Genomic DNA, 11779 nt, shown 5'->3' with positions numbered 1-11779 from the left:
ACTAAAAAAGACAAGGTAGTGAAAGAAAATATTAGATCACCTGTTACCTGAAGCCGAAATCAAATGCTTTGTTGTTTGTGACTAACAGAAGTAACAGAAAAACAACACAAAATCTCATATATGAGTTCAACCAAGACAAAAAAACGTTTGAATAAAAAGATATATTATTGTGCCAGAGAACAAAGTCTAGATATGGGACTATCATATTCTAGAATCCAGAATTGGAGATCGTACGAATAAACTCAAATGATTATCCAGTTATAAGCTAGATGTGGTTCAATCATGCCAGATCTAAGCCTACCTTCGCCAAAAATTCCAACGGTGAGGTCTAGATGACCAAGGATGGATGGAGCTGGCGGTGAAATTTTGGTGACCATCCATCAAACGGAATAGGAGAAAAACAGTATAAAAAAGAACGTGAATGAAGAGATAGTGTCAAAACTACACTTACTGTCCGACAAGAAGGGAGGCGGCGATGTTTGTGAGAGGGCGCTTGACAAAAATTTCTTGCCTTTTTTCCTTTCTCAGCGACGTCTCACCAAATTAGTGCATCCCTGCTTACTGATTTTTAGGAACCCACATCCCTGGTGTTTTCTTTCCTTTCTCAAGTTTTCATTTGAAACAAACACATGGAAAAAAAGAATATTCTTCAAATATGCTTCATTTCCCATCTGTTTCTTAGAAACCAAACGCACCATAAGTATTTAACTCTTTTTTATGGATAATCTCAACTTTATCAAACTTCTAAAGATCAAACAACTTGTACAGGTAGTGAAGTCCTAGAGGTTTGTAACCAATTAATAAACAAGAAATTTCTCAAGAAATCATCCCTTATGCCCCTTAAGAAAAATTTTCGCAACAAAAACCATGAAGATTTGACTGAACTTGAATTAAATGGAAGGTTAACATGCGTCTCTATTTTTACATTTAAAATATTTTTAAATAACCCCAAAAGAAGCATCAAAAGTATTTCTCGCCTCTCTACCATTCTTACTATATGTGGGAAGGTAATGTAACAATATAAGTCTTCCTAATGGATGACAAATGGCCTTAGGGATGGAGAAGGTAAGAGGGTTGTAGGGAGTAAGGGAGCTTTAATGGAGGTTGGAGAGGGGTTGGGATCGTAGTTGGGCAGAGTTCTCAGAAGTAATCGGTAATTGTGAGATCCGGGAAGCTCTTTGTCGGCTCAAAGAGATGGAGTCGCTACCCATTTTTTAAAGGAAATGGGCCCTCATTTTTTGGTTTGAAAACCTTGATTTAAGTCTTTGTTAGTAACTCCATCCTTAACCAAGGATAGCACTTAACCGAGAGATTTCGGGTCCCAAGGATTGGGAGAGGGAAAGTATTAGGCACCTCTCTCTCCAAAATGTTGTAGCAGCCCAATATGGGATTGTTTAGGCTCATATTCTTTCAGGGAAAAATAGAAATGGTTGCAAGAATTTCTTAAATCCGAAGGAACATGCTTTCAACTTCTCCTAAGACCAATTTTGAAGTGATGTTATCGGGTCTTAGGTACTCATTTCCCTAAGACCCTCGCCTCTTTGCCTCTATTCTCAGTTAAGAAGAAATTCCAAGCAATGGTTCTCCAATATTCAAAACCTCAAGCAACCCATAAAAGCTAAAAAAAAGGCTTACCTTTTGTATATACCTTGTCAAAAGATTTCCAGCAAGTAAAAGGACTTCAAACAAAACTTGAGTAAGGCACATGACTGAGTTGAGCTTTTTGGTGTTAAGTTTGGAAGACAGGAGATAAGACTTCAGCTTGGCTTCAGGGACTTCGGGATTTCAAGCAAAATGGGTGTATCACAGAAATTGGGAAAATTGCCCTCCTCCTCTCTCTTTCTTTCTCTAGGGACCTCTCTCAAGTTTCCTCCCTTTAGTCCCCCCCTTCTCTCCCTCTTTCCCCTAGTCTCTCCTCTCTCCATTTGAGCTCGAATTAGATCGGTATTTATAAAGAAAGGGAGGAGGGTCTAGTCTGAATTCGCTCAGCTACATTGCCTAGGATTCAACAAAGGTTTTTCACACACAAAAAAAAAGGTAAAGATTCTTCAAAGAAAAAGATGCCCAATCAAGCTTACCTATTTGGTGAAATATTTTCTTTGATTTGGGGGTGGCTTTCATGGGTTTTGTGCGTCAAATGGGAGCTTGGGGCGTGCTAGACGTTGCAGACCCGTATTTGGGGCAGTGGCAAGAAACATAAATTTGATGAACTTTTAAATGCTATTTTGTCTTTTCTTGGTCTCAAGTAGGGTCTGTTTGGTATTTCGAGACTTTTAAGCCTATTAGGCTTTGTTTCATTGGTACAGGTGTTTCAATAGGGTTAAGTAAGGAGATGGCGTTTGTCCCTACCCTCTTAAGATTCTAGGTTGGACAACTGATATGGCGGTTAAATCCGGTGCATTAAAATGGTATCATTATAGTTTAACGGTCAAACGGATGAATCTAATCATGAAATTTGGTGTGCTGGGGTTTTTTTGGGTCTTTGAATGTAGTGGTGAGTCGGACAAATAGGATTGGAATGATGGAGATCTATGGCTGACAAGTTTGGATCAACGAGATTTGCTGAAGTAGAATCTTTGTTTGATAAAGGGTCAAGCGAAGGAATTTTGGGATGAAATTTGGTGGTTTGGCACTTTTGAACATCCTGAATCTAATGAAAATGATGGATCTTTGATCAAAGGTGTGGATTGATTGTTTTAGTTCAGGTCATGGTCTTAGCTTATGGTTTTTCGACCAACGAAAGGGCATAAAATGGAATCTTGCTTTTTCAACTATCAAACGGAGGTGTTTGGTCGTGAAATTTGATGTGTTGAGGTATTCTAGGTCCTCGAACACAATGGTAAGGTCTGATTTGTCATATGAATTTGGGATGATAGATGGTAAGCTCTAATTAATTAGATTTACTGAAATAGGATTTAGGCTTGACTATGGGTCAAATAGGGGAATTTTGAGCTAAAATTTGGTAGGTAAGCATGGATTAGGGTGATGAGTCAAGTAGATGGTTCTGATCTAAGAAAGATATGGTTAACCTTGGTAATCATTCAAGGCCTTTGGAATGTGATCTTAATATTTTTGCGGTTGATTATCATAGATTTGTGGTGAGATTCGCGAGTTGATTGCTTCCTAGTGATCTTAAGGTGATGAGTGTATTGGATTTGATTTTGAGAAGTTGGAGATTGAACATTGCATAAATCGGGACCGTTAGAAAAGGGAGTTGGCATGATGATCAGTGGATTTTTGTAGTTTAGTCATTGTAACTAAGTTATAGTTTTCAAAATCTTGGGATGATGTCTGATCAGACATTGATATTGACCTCAAAGTTCTTATTTGTCCTGTGGGTTGTGTCAGAGGATGGTTTTTCGGGTTTTGGGAAGTCTCAAGTGGATCTCGTTGTGTTTCTGAGTTTTTTGGAGTCTAAGAGGAGGGTATAAAAAGGTAGGGTGAAGGGACCGAGCAAAAATTGGGTGCTAACAGCTGCCCCTCTTTGTTGGAGGTAGCAAGCTACCAAACAACAAAGAAAAAGAAGCATAGAAAGATTTTTGTGAGGGCCAAGAGTTCAGAGGAGGGGATTTGTTGTTGGAATTTTAGTTAAGATGGAAGTTGATGTAATGCAAAACCTTTGCTTGGAAAGTGTTATACCATCCTAAGCCTTGGAAGGAAATTGCAATAGTTAGCCTTAGTTGATGTTTGATTTTTTATTAATGCATGGATATGTTTTGAAGGATTTGATATTTTTTAACATGGGATCAAGCTTGTTAAGTTTTTTTTTTTAATTATTATTATTTTTATGGATTTCAAATTTTTTATTTGTTGGTTGCCTATAGGTTAAGTTTGTGTGGGTTTGACCTTTTTCTATTGTGGCATTTGAATTGATGATTCAATGAAAGCCTATAAATTTTGATTTGCTTTTTTTACTAATTTAGGCTTTTGATAATTGATGTTAAAGGTCGAATTCGTTAGTTGATTCAAATGTTTGATGAAATTTTACTAAGTTGATATTTTGGTTTTTGATTTGAGTTTTTTACTGGCCTTGATTTTGATTTAAATATTTGATGGATTTTGAATTTTTATTTGAATTTTAACAGGTTTTGATTTTCTTGTGGATTTTGTTTGATTTAAATTTTTATGGGTTTGATTTTTGAAATTGGCTACTTGATTTGAATATTTGAAGGTTTTTGACTTTCGACTTGAATTTTTATGGGTTTTGAAAATTTTTGGTTTTATTTGATATAAATATTTGATGGACTTTGGCTATTGATTTAAATTTTTATGGGTTTGATTTTTGAAAGTGATTATATGATTTGTATATTTGGGGGATTTTGACCTTTGATTTTGATTTTTATGGGTTTTGATTTTTGAAATTTATTTGATTTGAATATTTATTGGATCTTGACTTTCGATTTGAATTTTTATGGGCTTTGGTTAGTTGTTTGGTTTATGGATTTTGATTTTTTATTTCAGATTTCACGGGTGAAGTTATTTAAAATATTTGATAGAAGTTTTCTAATTTAATATAGATTTTGATTTTTTTTATTTGAGTTTTTAAAGGTTTTGCTTTTTGAAAAATTTTAATGGAAGTTTAATATGTATGTTGATTTTTTTTTTTCAGTTTTTACGAGCTTTGATTTTTGAAAATATTTAATGGAAGTTTAATATGTATGGGTTTTGATTTTTGAAATTAGTTATTTAATTTAGATATTTGATGGAAGTTTATGGATTTTGATTTCTTTATTAGAGTTATTATGGGTTTTGATTTTTACAAATATTTAATGAAAGTTTAATATTCGATGGATGTTTATGGATTTTGATTTTTTATGTTTGATGTTGAAATCATTTTAGGAAACCATTTTGAAAACTTGACAAAGGTCGTGTGATTACTATAGCACATGTTGTCATTCTGATATGTAATACGAACCCTTCAGATAGAAGTTACTTGCATATTAGAACTTTGATAATTCGAGCGATGAAAACTGTGTGGTGCAATGTGTATGATGTTAAAGTAAGTCTAATGCCCCTAGTAACTGTTTAGATTTTATATGGGTGGTCTGGTCATAACTTATCAAGCTTTTTGTGCTTCTAGACATATTGCCATGCATCGGGGGAAAACGATTTTTTAACTCTACAATTGATTTTAGGAATGATTGAACTGAAAGTTTTTTCTTTTCTTTAAGTGATTTACCCGATGGTATTTCACATGGGATTTTTTTTATTATACCAAGTGAATGCTTTTGATTGACTCTAGATTTTGCATGAAGGCAAGCCACGGAAGGTGATAGATTTGGATTTGATTATGCTCAAAGGCGAAGTGAAAGATATTGATGAATTTGGATGGGTATTTGATTGTGCACGAAGTGAAAGATTTTTAATGAATTTGGATGGGTATTCGATTATGTCTGAAGGCGGATTGCAAAAAATGAGAGATTTTGATGACTTTTGATTATGTCTGAAGGCATATTGCACAAAGCGAGAAATTTCAATGATTTTAGATGGGTATTCGATTATGCCTGAAGGTGGATCGCACAAAGCAAGAGATTTCGGTGATATTATGGGTATTTAATTATGTCAGAATGCGGATCGCACAAAGCAAGAGATTTCAATGATTTTCGATGGGTATTCGATTATGCCCAAAGGTGGATAAGACAAAGCGAGAGGTTTCGATTATATTTGATGGGTATTCGATTATGCCCGAAGGTGGATAACACAAAGCGAGCAATTTTGATGATATTTGATGGGTATTCGATTATATCTGAAGGTAGATCGCAAAAAGTGAGAGATTTTGATGATTTTTTATGGGTATTTGATTATTCCCAAAGCCGGACAGCACAAAGCGAAAAATTTGTATGATTATTCGATTATGCCCAAAGGTGGGTCACACAAAGCAAAAGATTTCGATGATATTTGATGGGTATTTGATTATGCTCGAAGGCAGATCGCATAAAGCAAGAAATTTCAATGATTTTCGATGAGAATTCGATTATGCCCGAAGGCGAATGGGTTTGGATGATTTAAATGAAAGGAAGTTGAATGATTAATGACTTTTAGATTTAGATGAAAATGATTTGCACATAAGGATTATGAAGATCATGCAAAGAACTTCGGATTTGGTGCATGCCAAAATTTTGGATTTGATGAAAAATTTTTGCATAATAAAGGAAATTTGTATGAAAACTCTTTGATAGTTGAATGATTTTAGATTTTCTAGAAAACTTTTGGGTGATTTGAAAACAAATTTTGAATGCTTTAAAAGAAAGAAAAAATGAATGCAATTGAGTTTTTCACTATGCGGTGATGCCATGCTTTTTTCTTTTTTTGCCACAAGGGACTTTAATGTCACATTGGACTTTAGTGCCACGAGGGACTTTGATGCCACGAGAGACTTTAAAATAGATTTGATGATCAAACATTGATTTATATGATATAGTGCAAGAAATGATAATAACTATCTGAAAGATTGATGATTTTAAAAAGCATGGTAAATGGGTGAGGACCCTTTTCTTCTTTTCCTGTGATGATTGGCCATTTTGAAACATTCGGGCTGGAGAAAATGATGATGTATATGATGCTAGGTGGGAAGATAATGACAAGGAGTTGACAAGGATTAGGTGAAATGTCATAGCTTACTTCTGAGAAAACAATGACACTAAAAAAGAACTTGCTTACCCTTAATGTGGTGTGAGACTTGATGAAAGTAGCACTATTGATTTCAAAGATATGCATCTTAAAAATGTTAGATGCCAATTGGAAATTCATTTCAAGAAAATGTTCAAGCAAGAGGTAGTCGCCCCTTTGCGCAAAGATTGAATCTTTACGATTTTGCTGAATCAAACTTTTTGTATTTTGATATACTTGCCCCAAGTTTGGAATGTATCTTTCCCTTTTTTTTATTTTTTTATTTTTTTACCCTTGGTTTATTGTTTCTAGGTCCGACTTCTTTCTTCTTCTTCTTCTTCTTCTTCTTCTTCTTTTCTCTCATTTGGGGAGCCTATACTTGATTCTGTCATTGTTAGCGAAAAAAAGTGTACCCAATGTTAACTTGCTAATCTCTTAAAAATTGAGGATGTCTTATTAGATGAGATGAAACGTGGTTTAGGACAGGGTTTAGAATCGAAAGATAGGAGGCTCAAATATTCTTTAGACATAGGTTTTAGATGCTTGAATTGACAAATGGGGCCTTTAGCACATTTTTTTTTGCTCTTCTTCTTTTCATTTTTTTCCCTTTGGATGAGAAATTCTTTCCATGTCTTTCAACGCCACGAGCCATACATTTATCTTGATCCAAGAGGAATTTTTGTTGGGGTGGAGAATGAGGAATGAGGTGGGGTTAAAATGAAATTAGAAACAGATGTTTAGCTTAACTGCCCCAATTTTTTTTTCTTTCTTTTCATTTTTCCTTCAAAATTGCACTTTGCTGCCATAGTTTTTCCTTTTTTTTTTTACTTATTGTAAGGGCATTCGAACATTTGCCATTTGTCTCGAAGTGAAATGATTGATAGATGCCCTCCCTTCATCTCTTGATTGTATGTATAACTTGTGAAATGAAATACATATTAAGCTTGTCCCCAATTGATCATTCAAGGGAGAAGTATTACTCTTTGACAATGTTGGGGTCCTTCAGTGAACTTGCCCCAAGTTCTTTTTGCCTTTTTTGTATGCTTTTCATTCCTTTTTTCCTTTTTTTTTGCCTTTTGGTTTTCCCTTTTTGATTCAAGCATCTTTGGAAACTTGTGGGTTTTGTCAAAGAAGAGTTTAGATGAAAGGCTTAAATGGGTTGACTATCATCTGAATAAATGATAAGGGACCAAGGGAAATGATTGACCAAAAATGGCCTCAAGTCCTTTCTTTGATCGATGAGCAATTGATATTGGTTTTGGTGCCTTTATGTTGACTTAGGAGTACTTGTAAGTTGACTCCATTGCCCTTTTGCCTTCAGCGCTTGTGCTACCTAGGGTTGTGAGTTGACTCAATCATCACATTTGGATACACTGGAAGGATAAATTGGGCACAGTTGAATTCATTGTTTTGTTGGGAGTAAGCATTGAGACCCAAACATAAATTGATAAAAGACAAAAAGCAAAATTCCATTAAGTAAAAACTAAGTACACCGAGCTTTAAGGCACAAAGAAAAACAAAGTTCAATGCAAATGTGTTTTATATGGTAGCATGTCCATAAGCTTGAGCTCAGGATTGTATTGGCCATCATCAATGAGGCGTTGGATAGCATACTTCACTAGAAAGCATTCATTGGTCTTATGTCTTGGTCTTTGATGATAGGCATAGTAAACCTTTTGGTCGAAATTCTTTGGATTCGTAGAAGGCTTCCAAGGCAATAAATGAAGTTATCATTTCTTGACTAAGATGGGCAAAAGTTGGGAAGGTCGGCAAGGTAATGGGCTGAACTTCTTCAGTTCTTTCTTGGATGGTTGAGATGGTGGCATAGGATTTGAAACAAAAATTAGTGGTGTTGCCCCTGTGTGGGAGATTAGCCAATCAACTTTGAAGGTTAACAGGTTCACTGCTTTTTTAACTTCTTCGATCTCTTGTTTGATTTTGACTTTATCTCTGGTAGGTATGATCATCTTTCCTGCTAAGAGCATTAGACTTTAGATGGAATGCAGACATGCATGGAATGAATGCAAAGATGATGCAAGAAAATGCCTAGACTATCTGGGTTGGTACCTAGAGGGTGTCTGGGTAGAAAGCCTAGTGTTTTTAGAAGAAAATACTAAAAGGTGTATATTTGAGAGTCCTAAGGTTTAATTTTTATTTGATTATCCAGGTCACACCTAAGTGCCACTGCTCAGGCTGCCTACGTACCCCTTGTGGGGGATCAGACCAATTATAGTTCTTGAAAATGTTACAAATTTGATTACATATTTTAGTTATGCTTTAAAGGATATTGTCCGAAATTGATTAGATCTTGGATGTTAACTTTGAGAACTTTGCAATTTTTTGTCGAATGCCCCGGTTCTTGGTGGTAATACTTGCCCATCTCGGAGCTCTTTGGTAGGGGATTGGGAGTTGGTTTAGGTAGCAATTGAGGAAGCGAATTGTTTCTTTACTCTTCTTTTGAAGGGATCTGTTAAAGTTTGATGTATGGCAACAACTATAGTAGGTTCTTTTATCTCAACTAGTGGATTTGTAGACATCAGGTGGATTTTCTTATGCTTAACTCTCCATTCGATGTGCACACCAAATTCTTGCAATTGAGAAAAGCTTATCTTATGTCGTCCTAACGTGTTCTAGATCAACAAAACTCATGATAAATTGTCCTCTGAGCGTCTAGGTTGACCTAGGTATGCCAATCCAAAGCGGCTCCTTTTAGGATCTTAGATCCAAGGTGCAACATGTCTGTATAAATTATAATAAAGGAGGATGTGAGCCTTGAGACAACTAGATCTATTATACTTGTGGAATTTTGAGAATTTAACATTTTTAGGCATGTTAAGGTTGGGGTGAGGGGATAAAGCATTGAACTCAATTACTTCTTCTAGTTGGGATATTCGTATGTCATTCATGTCTTCATTCATCTTGGACAACTCTTTTTGGTAGAGTACAACAGGCAAGTCTTGCATAGTGGGAGGTTGATGAGAAGCTTGCTCCATAATGATCCTGAAAGGGTTACTTTTAGTTTAAGAGGGATTTGAACTTTTATTTGATTTGTGTTGTGGTCCTTTTGTTTTACTATATTGGAGATAGGCTAGGTAGATGTTTTAAAGTTGGTTGTCTCAAGGGACTATGTTGCTAGTTCTATAAAGATATCAATCTAGGTTGTAGGCATCCAAAGTGTGGGAATAAACTAGTGCGGGCTAAGGACTAGTTCTATGGATGCAATATGTTATGACATGTGATATGCTCATGCAAATGATGAAGTGTAGACAAAAACAATGGGAAACCACGATAAAGCTGACCTGCCCCTAGTATATACCTAGAATTATTGAGGCTACTATAACTTAGCTAACTAGATATTGGATCCTAAGCAAGAATGGGTAGAGGTTAAACCTGACTTGCGATGGTGTAGGGTGCTATGGGTGAGGTTGAGGTAATAGACTTGGTGTGAAGTGCTAGGGTTGTTAATAATACGGTGGCTATTGATTGGAAGAGTCCTAAAAAGGCTAGATGTGTAGGCGGTTAGATAGGATGGCTTCATTGGAGTAGGTCAAGGGAACCTAGTAAGGATGTGCAAGAATCTATGGTCAACTAGGCTAGGTCATGCAAGATGAATGTCTTAAATTAGTGGACCTCTGTCGAAAATAAAAAAAAAAAACATTAAGATTGAGTTTGAAGTTGAAAAACCAATCCAATGTTTAATGAAACTTTGAAGAATCTTTTTGGGGTTTGAGGAATTTGATTAACTTTGTTGGTTTTGATAAGATTGAAAGAGCACTCATAGACTTCGGTATTTTCTCAAGTTTGTGGAATGTTGATTTTTGCAATTAACTTGAAATTATGTGAGTTAAGGTTTGATAAAGAGACTTTATTTGATAATAGAACTTGACGGTTTGACAATTTTATTTCACCTCGTTTTATGAGCCTTTCCTTTATTGGATTTTTATTTAATTGATAGATTTATATATTATATGATTCTAGAAATAGATTTTTATTATGAGTTAGATATTGGGATTTGATGTTATTTGGTACATTTACCCTTTTCCCTCATTTTATTATTAATTTTGGAACTTGGGCAACTAATGTTGTAATTAGGATCAAGTTCTAATTTAGAAAATACTCTTGGGCTTTGGAAAATGTTAAGATTTCAAAGAAATGCCAAGAGTAATTAGTTCATGTACCTTATTTATAAAATAAATAAACTTTTTGATGTTGCTCCCCAAGAGCAAACTCATTGGGTTAAACATCTACTTAGTTTGGAGAAGAGCAAAAAAGATATTTGAACTCGAAAGCTTATGAAGTATCATAAGAATGTCTTTTCAATATTGGCTAAGGGAATATCAATTCCTATACCATATGTACACCTACTTGACATCTTGGAGTTTTGAAGGTATGAAGGTTTAAGTGGCCTTTTGATGTTATTTCTCAAGAGTAATTCATGGAGCCAAACATCTACTTGGCCTAAGTTCAGTTGAGGGAATGAAGCATCATTTGATACTGATCAAGGGAGGCTTAAACCCTTTCCATACATATATATCTACTTGAAACTCGTAGAGTGAGTCAAGGTGACGTTTTGATGTATTTCCCAAGAGTTGAATTCCATGCATCTTATTCAATTAAGGGATGGACACAGGACAAATGATGAAAGGGGTCAAAAATGGTCTTTTGATGCTACTTCTCAAGAATTGAGCTTATATAGTCATGCGTCTACTTAGTTAAGAGATGGACATGGGACAAATAATGAAAGGGATTAAAATGGTTGTTCGGTGCTACCTCTCAAGAGCTGAGCTCATAGAGTCATGCATCTACTTAGCCAAGATAGGGAACAGAAACCTGGAATTGTAAGATGGTCATTTTTTTTTAGAGTTTTAGATTCTGATAATTATAGTTTTGATTTTGATATTTTTTTATTATTATAGGGAGGGGATTGGTGTCTACCTGTGTTGTTTTTTTTTTTTTTCAAAAACTCATCTAACTTGACCTTTTGTTGCAAAAATTCTTTGTAGGGTAAAGTGTAGTGTTCTAGTGGACTCGTGCCATTGCTTACGACACCTATATCTCTGTTTGGGTTGACATGGGGTGGGGTTGGAGGTGCTTTGATGGAATTATCTTCAATTAATTTGTTCATGATTAGTATTGCCTCATTTCTGTTGCAACCAAAGGGTAGCGGTGG

The sequence above is a fragment of the Nelumbo lutea genome, chromosome 1 (assembly GCF_056320005.1).
Source record: "Nelumbo lutea isolate HS-2025 chromosome 1, American lotus-T2T, whole genome shotgun sequence".
NCBI classification, from domain to species: domain Eukaryota; kingdom Viridiplantae; phylum Streptophyta; class Magnoliopsida; order Proteales; family Nelumbonaceae; genus Nelumbo; species Nelumbo lutea.
Note: the sequence above shows the minus strand (reverse complement) of the source record.